Source organism: Rattus norvegicus, chromosome X, assembly GCF_036323735.1.
Source record: "Rattus norvegicus strain BN/NHsdMcwi chromosome X, GRCr8, whole genome shotgun sequence".
NCBI lineage: Eukaryota > Metazoa > Chordata > Mammalia > Rodentia > Muridae > Rattus > Rattus norvegicus.
In genome coordinates, this window is record NC_086039.1 from 141,419,998 (window position 1) to 141,429,639 (window position 9,642).

Consider the following 9,642-nt stretch of genomic DNA (forward strand, 5'->3'; position numbering starts at 1 on the left):
CTCTCTCTCTCTCTCTCTCTCTCTTTCTTTTTCTGGAGAACACAATGGCCTTGAACTCAGAGATCCACGTACCTCTGCCTCCTGAGTGCTGGGATTAAAGGCGTGTGCTACCTCTACCTGCTCTGTGGTGTCATTTTAATCTCCCACAAGTCCTCTGAACAGTATTTCTGCCAATCTGGTTCATTCCTTGCCCTACTTCTTCCACCGTGCTTCTTTTAGAAGTCTTTCTGAGCCATCATCTTCATCAGAACACTTGGCAAAAGACCTTCACTGAAATAAGAGTGGTAAGGTGGTTGGAGCCTGAGATTCCAACCACTTCTGCCATCTGAAGGTGATTCTGCCTCAATTGCACCCAGTCTCTAGTTCTTGGGTGCAATTAGAGCAGAAGTGCTAGAGTGTATAGTAGGTGTAAGTTTAACCAAAGGGGAAGACTCCATGTTTTTAGCTATGGGGAATCTGGGATGAGATTTTGTTTGTGTAGCTGCTTCGCAGTCACCCTCAGTCCTATAAGTAACTTGCCAGCCATGCTATGTAGACCTAAGAACATTGATTCCTTAACCTGGAGTTCACTGGCATCATACTTCTGTCTGCCATTGGTGCTTTATAGGCACTGTTCTTACTTGTGCTAGTTGAATGTGAGTGTTGTTTGGTTGGATGGCTAACCCTGACACAGTTCTGTAACTAATCCAAGGAAGGAGAGTCTGCTGAATGCGAAAACCTCTTCATATTGCATATGTAAGCTTTCCTCAGCTGGAGTCTTCTGAGAGCAGAGGGAGCACATAAGCATGCATAAGAGAAGGGTTGGTGTTGTTATTTATTTATTTATTACTAGGCAAAGATTTTTATTAACCCTTTCCACCCTTTATGCCCAGGCATCTTCATTTTACTTTGCTGTAAAGAATGAATTAGGCATAAGCAAAAACTGAAAAGAGCTGCAGTGTCCGGGGGGCTTGGGCTTAAAAATATTAGAGATCTAGATTTTATCAGATCCATAATAAACAAAATTTTTTAAAAAATCCCTCATGATATAAAACAGCAGCTCCTGTTGTAGCTTCTGCAAGGGTCACTTCTTCAGAAGGTGCTTCAGTTCAGTTCGCCTCGTTCTTAGAAGCCTCAGCATAATTCTCCACCAGATCTGGAACTTTATCGTCGTCATCCTCTCCAGTAGCAACTGGTGCCTTTATCACCCACAGATTGGGCAGAGCGTCAGCCGGTCTCCTCAGACTGGTCAGACGGTCTGCTCCAAGCTGGTTGAGGACGCTGGGAAGCATTTCTGTCAGCTGCTTTGTCTCGGCGTGGCCTGTCATGCTGAAGGTGTTTGCTGCCAGAGACGCCTGAACTATAGGGTTGTTAAAATGGATCACTGTTCCTTGCTTTGTAAACCACCTCTTCAATACCAGAGATATTGTTTAGCCCTAACTTCTTTTAGGAGAACCGAAGTGTTTTTATCGTCTGCTGTGGCTGTTCTGGGAACCACCTTTCTACGAGCACTTCCTTTCCCACCAATACGCACTTGTGCCTGCAGTTTGGCGAGTTTTCCTGGTTCCTGATCGTTTCTTTCATCTTGTCGGAGTAGAAATGAGGCCGCGCGGAGAACTAAGGTTCATAATCTGGGAGTCTCGGGCAGAGCAGCTGAGATAAGGTACAAACATGCGGGGATGCAAGATGGCAGCTAAAGGGAGGCCGGAAGTACAGTGTTGTTAAATATAAAACTAATATATACATTTGGCTGCTTATCTGACAATCTACCTTTCAAACCTACGTATTCTTAAATTGGACCACAATTATTACCTTTAATGGCAGATTGCTGGTTGTTTTGGAGACAAAGTGCATGATTATCCTCTTCCATAGCCTGAATCTTTAGTATTCACCAAAAGTCTGTTGGAAGGGTCCTCAGCTTGGTACTGTTGGGATGAGGCGACATCCTTCAAAAGTAGGAGGTTTTCTCTTCGTCAGCAGCATGGTGCTGAATGGAATGGCTGTCCCTCCATTTGTTCCCTCTTCTTTCTGTCACCTCACAATAGTGACATGAGCAGTTTGGTCCTGCCATATGCTTTCTCCACAATGTGTCCCAGCAGGTCCAAAGAAATAGAGCAAACCCATAGGACCAAAACCTGTGCGCCAAGAGGAACCTTTGTGTTATAAAGTTGACTGTTTTCGGTCATCTGTTAGAGTTATGAGAAGTTGATGACCATATCCTCGAATCATTCATAATTCCTTTAACATGGAGTAGAAAACCATGCACGCTTTCTGAGCAAGTACTTGGCAACAGTGTGCTTCTAGACAGCCTTCCAAATGCAGTTATTGAAACAGTGGCCCCAGATGCCTTAAAGTAGTTGTTTTGTTTTTGCTCTTCACCCTTTCACTCCTCCCACCCTTTGGCGTAGGGCCGAGTCTATAGTAGGCTGAATGCCTGCAGAAATGACTTGAACTCATGCAAAGCTCAAAATGGAGTTTTTTTTAACTGCCTTCCATTTTTTTTTCTGCCAGAAATAAGCTCCCCCCCCAACATTTCAGCCAAAGATAAAAAGTCCCGTGTCTCCCAGCCAGTTGCTGCCCTACCCTTCTGTGCCTGGCTTTATGAAGTTGTTAAAAAAAAGTTTTCCTTGGAAAACTTTCACCAAGAAACTACCTAATGGGGGCCAGCTGCAGCTCCAGGTTTTATGAACACTTTGATAGAAACCACATTAAATAGAAACACTGGTTCACACATCAATTTCTTCGTGTTAAATCCAAGTTTGGGCATGTGAGGAGTTCCTGTGATGTTTACTTTTCATGGCCATCATTGGTGGAAAAACAACAGCAGCAGCAGCAATGGCAAAAACAAAAGCTGCCTTGCTTAGACCCTAGTGGGCGCAAAGTCAGAAAATACCAAAGTGCCTTGAGAAAACTCAAACTGGTCACAAAGCTATTTTGCGTTTGGAGCTCAGTGAAGCAGGTAAGGGTCAAGGATTACCAGAAAAATACTCAAACAATTCCCTAAGTGTTTGTATCAGTCTCCAGACTGTTTCTTCTATTGCTCGCTGTGGTAGCTGTGTGGCCTGCCCAGCACTGACACATTCTCCCCCCCCCCCCCCACTTTCGTTGATTGCCACTGCTTTGGTATTTCCTTTTGGTGAAATCTCTGTACTTCATTGGCTCCAGATGTCTTACCCTCTTGCCTCTGTTGGCACCCAATCAGGAGATGGTGTAAACAGTCCAGCAGCCACTATAAAGATCCACATGGAGAAATTTACATTGGGTGTTGACCATCATTTGCTTGATTGATAAAACCAAGATACGTGTACCCTGTGGCTGTTGATCCTGTGATAATGGATCACAACACAGAGTAATTGTCTTTTTTTTTTTACTGTAGTATTTGTATTTTCTTCAGACCTTCCATCTCCATATTGAAAGAAAATAATCCCTGACAAGGCAGTGATGAGAGTGAAATGAGACTGTGCATGAGTAGCAACTAACACATAGTAGGTGCACAATAATGACAACTATTGTAATTACTAGCTTTTAAAAAATGGTTACATTTTTCTTACTTAGTTATGCTTATTCTCTCTCTCTCTCTCTCTCTCTCTCTCTCTCTCTCTCTCTCTCTCTCTCTGACACATGCCCACATCCCTGACACAAGTATGGTGATCAGAGGACAATTGCAGGAGCTAGTTATCTCTTTCCATTATGGGGATTCCTTGGGAATCAAACTCAGGTCCTTAGGCTTTGCAACAGGCACCTTTACCTACTAAACCATTTTGTTGGTAAATCCTGAGAGGATGATTGTTGAGGGAAGATTATCCCAGGTCAGTGCTTCCCAGTGTATGGTAATTTTGACTTTGTAAAGTTAAAATGATAAAAAAGATGATATGAAGTTGAAAAGAGGATGTGTTCCTGTGACCAGTTGGAAAACTGAGAAGGGGGATACTGTCTAAATATATTATATGCATGTACCACATAATTAGCAAATAATAAGAAATAATATTGGCCAAAGTCTAGGGACAACTTGAAGTATATGAAGTTGTCATTGCTAAATGTCGTACAGTGTACGTCATATACATAGAAGACCCCTACTCTGAAGAAGGAATTATTCGCTGCAAAATATTAATAGTTCTGAGATTGAAGTACCATTTCTTATTTTTATTTTTAATTGAACTATTATTATACCATTTTCCCTCTTCCTTCACCTCCGTCTAACTAACCCTTCTAATGCACACCCCTTCTCAAAATCATAGCCTCCATTCTTTGTTACATATATATGGAATTTCTTCATACACACCCTGTGATGGTTTGTATATACTTGACCCAGGGACTGGCACTGATAAGAAGTGTTGCCCTGTTGGAGTATGTATGTCACTATGAGTGTAAGCTTTCAGACCCCTGTCCTAGCTGCCTGAAAGCTAGAGTCCTTATAGCAGCCTTCAGATGTAGATGTAGAACTCACCTCTTCCTGCACCATGCCTGCCTGGATGTTGCCCTGTTCCTGCCTTGATGATGGACAGAACATCTGAAGCTGTAAGCCAGCCCCAATTAAATGTTGTCCTTATAAGAGTTGCCTTGGTCATGGTGTCTGTTCCCAGCAGTAAAACCCTAATTAAGACACACCCACACACACAACATTCTCCTCCCCAAACACACACATTCCTAACTTCATAAATACAACCTGCTCAGTGTGTTTACATTACTTGTATGCATATGATTTCAAGGCTGACCATTTGTTATTGGATAACCATCAAGAAGTAGGGTCTCTTCTCTAGGGAAGATTATTCTCTCAGGTTCAACATTCCTACATTGTCTGTAATTCTTTAACTATGGCTGGAGCTCTACGGTATTCCCCGCTTCTACATTAGCCTGTTTATTGGTGACATCCTTCCTCAGGCATCCTTGTTCAAGTCTTGTTTAGGCAGCCATGTTGTTTAGACTTCATGGATATAGCTTCCCTGACACTTCTAGGACACACAATGGGACAGCAAACTTCCTATTCCTCTGGCTCTTACAATTTTATGCCTTGATACCTGAGCCTTAGGTGCAGGAGTTGGGTATTAATTGGGGCTGGGGACCACATGGTCACTTGTCCTCTGCATTTTGATATGTTGTGGGAAATACCATTTCATAACTTGAGAAACAATGAGATTTGGAAAGCCATTTAACTTGTGTGTTTACTATATGGATATTTTATCTCTAGTCCTTCCATTTGTAGTCTCCTAAAAATTGTCAATGAAGTTCATCTATGAATATAGATTTTTATCAAGGTTAAGTTGTCTTTGCATTGTGTTGCCTCCTATGCCTTATTTTCTTTCCCTGTCATAGTCTGATGCTCTAAAAAATAAACATGACCGATTTACTTTTGAATGTATAGTCTTAACTTTCTATAACCTCAGCCTGATAAACAAGACGCTTATATCTCTGAAGAACATCCAAACACTGTGAAATAGAATAACAGCTAGCTTCTTTTCTTCTGAAGATAGGAGAAAGATGGGAGAAAACCTGAAAACTCTTAGACTGGCTCTTATGGGAGGATTCACATTGTGGACATGATTTGGCTTCACAAGTAACTCTTTCTAGAATCGCCTTAATTTATGTTCAATTTACTCCTGAGCTTCCTTGTAGGCCAAAATAATACTGAAATATGGTTTTAGGTCTGGGAGTGCAGAAACACAGTAGAGGATTTCCTGGCATGTGCAAGATCTTTGGTTCAATACCTGGAACTGCATTAAATAAATTTATTCCAGTTATTGAAAAAGGAAAAAAAAAGTTTTTAGTCTTACTGTGTCTTGTTATGCTGTGTTCAGTTTGTTCAGGCCCTGGGAGGCCTGCTCTTTTTGGAAGGGACATGAAGGAAGAGTGGATTTAGGGGAGAGGGAAGGTGGGGGTGGCTAAGAAGGAGGGGAAACTGTCATCAGAATACATTGTGTAAGAGAAGAATAAATTAAAAAAAAAGAAAAAAGGAATTTCAGGTAAACAGTAGTGAACATTTCTGAGTCATACTGAAAATTGTAGACAGACTTTAACCTAGAAAAACATAAAAAAGGGAAGGGCATGCAGTAATTGCATTGTTAGTTGGAGTATTTTTCAGATCAGGTTTGAAAAATGAAGATTATGGAATCTATCTTAAGACTGATCTCAGTTAAATTAGACAAAAGACTTGCTCTTGCGTTTATTAAATTTTTGTAAAACTAATTCATAGAGTATGAAAGAATCATTTGGGGTTTGGTTTTGGGATAAGGTTTTGCTTTCTCTGTGGCTTCCTTCATGTTGGGATTACCAGTCTGCATCTCCATGCGTGGGCCATCTTGGAGGTTATACATGGTCAATGTGTACTTTAGATTGTTCGATATTGATCACCTACATCACATATTCCACAATTTAGTAAGAATTAAATTCTTCAATGACTGGCAATTTTATATTTGTAATCTCAAGGTCTTAGAAAAGTAAGAACAAGCTGAACCTCAAAACCCTAAGTTGAGCAAATAATAAATATCAGGACAGTGCCCACTCTTTCCCTACTTATTCAATATAGTACTCAAGGTCCTAGCCAGAGCAATCAGACAGCAAAAGGAGGGCAAAGGGATACAAATTGGAAGGGAAGAAATCAAAATATCACTATTTGTAGATGATATGATAGTGTACTTATGTGACCCCAAAAGTTCCACCAGAGAACTACTAAACCTGATAAACAACTTCAGGAAAGTGTCAGGGTATAAAATTAACTCAAACAAATCAGTAGCCTTCCTCTACTCAAAGGATAAGCAGGCTGAGAAAGAAATTAGGGAAACGACACCCTTCACAATAGTACCAAATAATATAAAATATCTTGTTGTGACTTTAATCAAGCAAGTGAAAGATCTGTATGACAAGGACTTTAAGTCTCTGAAGAAAGAAATTGAGGAAGATTTCAGAAGATGGAAAGATCTTCCATGCTCATGGATTGGCAGGATTAATATAGTAAAGATAGCCATGTTGCCAAAAGCAATCTACAGATTCAATGCAATCCCCATCAAAATTCCTACTCAATTCTTTATAGAGATAGAAAGAGCAATTTGCACATTCACTTGGAATAACAAAAAGCCCAGGATAGCAAAAACTATACTCAACAATAAAAGAACTTCTGGGGGAATCACCATCTCTGACTTTAAGCAGTATGACAGAGCAATAGTCATAAAAACTGTATGGTATTGGTACAGGGACAGGCAGATAGGTCAGTGGAACAGAATTGAAGACCAAGAAATGAATCCACACAACTATGGTCACTTGATCTTTGACAAAGGAGCTAAAACCATCCAATGGAATAAAGATAGCATTTTCAACAAATGGTGCTTTTTTTTCTTTTTTTTGGAGCTGAGGACCGAACCCAGGGCCTTGCGCTTGCTAGGCAAGTGCTCTACCACTGATCTAAATCCCCAACCCCCAGATCAATCCATTCTTATCACCCTGTACAAAACATAAGTCCAAGTGGATCAAAATATCAAACCAGATACACTCAAACTAATAGAAGAAAAAGTGGGAAAGAGTCTCAAACACATGGGCACTGGAGAAAATTTCCTGAACCAATGGTTTATGCTCTAAGATCAAGAATTGACAAATGGGACCTCATAAAACTGCAAAGCTTTTGTAAGGCAAAAGTCACTGTCATTAGGTCAAAATGGCAACCAACAGATTGGGAAAAGATCTTTACCAATCCTACATCTGATAGAGGGCTAATATCCAAAATACACAAAGAACTCAAGAAGTTAGACTCCAGAGAGCCAAATAACCCTATTAAAAATGGGGTACAGAACTAAACAAAACATTCTCAGCTGAGGATTATCGAATGGTCAAAAAGACCTAAAGAAATGTTCAACATCCTTAGTCATCAGGGAAATGCAAATCAAAACAACCCTGAGATTCTACCTCACACCAGTGAGAATGGCTAAGATAAAAAACTCAGGTGACAGCAGATGCTGGTGAGGATGTGGAGAAAGAGGAGCACTCCTCCATTGTCGGTGGGATTGCAATCTAGTACAACCACTCTGGAAATCAGTCTGGAGGTTCCTCAGAAAATTGGACATTGAACTACCTGAGGACCCAGCTATACCTCTCCTGGGCATATACCCAAAAGATGCCCCAATATACAACAAAGACATGTGCTCCACTATGTTCATAGCAGCCTTATTTATAATAGCCAGAAGCTGGAAAGAACCCAGATGTCCTTCAACAGAGGAATGGATATAGAAAATGTGGTACATCTGCACAATGGAGTACTACTCAGCTATCAAAAACAATGACTTCATGAAATTCATAGGCAAATAAAATGAACTAGAAAATATCATCCTGAGTGAGGTAACTCAATCACAGAAGAACACACTTGGTATGCACTCATTGATAATTGGATATTAGCCAAAAAACTTGAATTACCCAAGATGCAATGCCCAGACCACAGGAAGCTCAAGAAGAAGGATGACCAAAATGCGGATGCTCCCACTCCTTAAAAGGGGAAAAATATCCATAGGAGGGGATATGGAAGCAAAGTTTAGAGCAGCAATTCAAGGAAAGGCCATTCAGAGTCTGACGCACATGTGGCCCATATCTATACAGCCACCAAAACTAGATAAGATTGATGAAGCTAGAAAATGCATGCTGAAAGGGACCGGATATAGATCTCTCCTGAGAGGCATGACCAGAGCATGTCTAATACAGAGGCCAATGCTAGCATCAAACCACCGAACTGAGAATAGGACACCCTTGGGGGGAATTAGAGGAAGTATTCAAAGAGTTGAAGGAGTTTGCAACCCCATAAAAACAACAATGCCAACCAAGCAGAGCTTCCAGGGACTAAACCACTATCAAAGACTATACATGGACTGACCCAGGGCTCCAACTGCATATGTAGCAGAGAATAGCCTTGTTGGGGCACCAGTGGAAGGGGAAACCCTTGGTCCTGCCAAGGTTGGACCCCCAGGGCAGGGGAATATGGGGCGGGGAATAAGGGGGATGTATAGAGGGAATACCCACATGAGGGAGGGGGAGGTGATGGAATGGGGGTTTATGGAAATAAAACCTGGAAGGGGAATGGCATTTGAAATGTAAGTAAAGCAATATATCTAATAAAAAATTTATAAAAAGCAAAAGTAGATCTAATTAAAAAAAGAATTACAATGGAATAATGTGGTCTGGGGCAGTTAGTTATCAAATATCAATCTAGATAATTGTTAAGTCACTGACTTCACATTTGCTCCTCAATAAACAAAAATTAAATATTTTATAAAAATAAATAAATATCAGGGCAGAAGTTAATGTAGTAGGGATTAAAAGAATATATAGAATTAACAAAGTGAAGAGCTAGTTCTTTAAAAAGAACATTGGCAACCTCCTCCCAAACAATCAAGAAGGAGGAGGAGGAAGAGGAGGAGGAGGAGGAAGAGGAGGAGGAGGAAGAGGAGGAGGAGGAGGGGGGAGGAGAGATTCAAATTAATGAGAACAAGGATGAAAATGAGGACATTATAACAATACCAATGAAATCCAAAGACTGATTAGGGAATATATTAAAAATATATTCAAAAAGGGTCTGGAAAATCTAGAAGAAATGGATAAGTACTTAGCTACATATGACCTACAAAATTTAATAAGACGATGCAAACAACTTTAAAGGATCTGTAGTAAACAAGAAGATGGGAAAAGTAA

The 9,642-nt window shown here is 40.5% G+C and overlaps 1 pseudogene; it reads right to left on the minus strand.

The window, feature by feature from the left end:
- Nucleotides 1-1,088: 1,088 nt before the first annotated feature.
- On the minus strand, nucleotides 1,089-1,657 carry Btf3-ps11 (basic transcription factor 3, pseudogene 11; annotated as a pseudogene).
- Nucleotides 1,658-9,642: the final 7,985 nt, after the last annotated feature.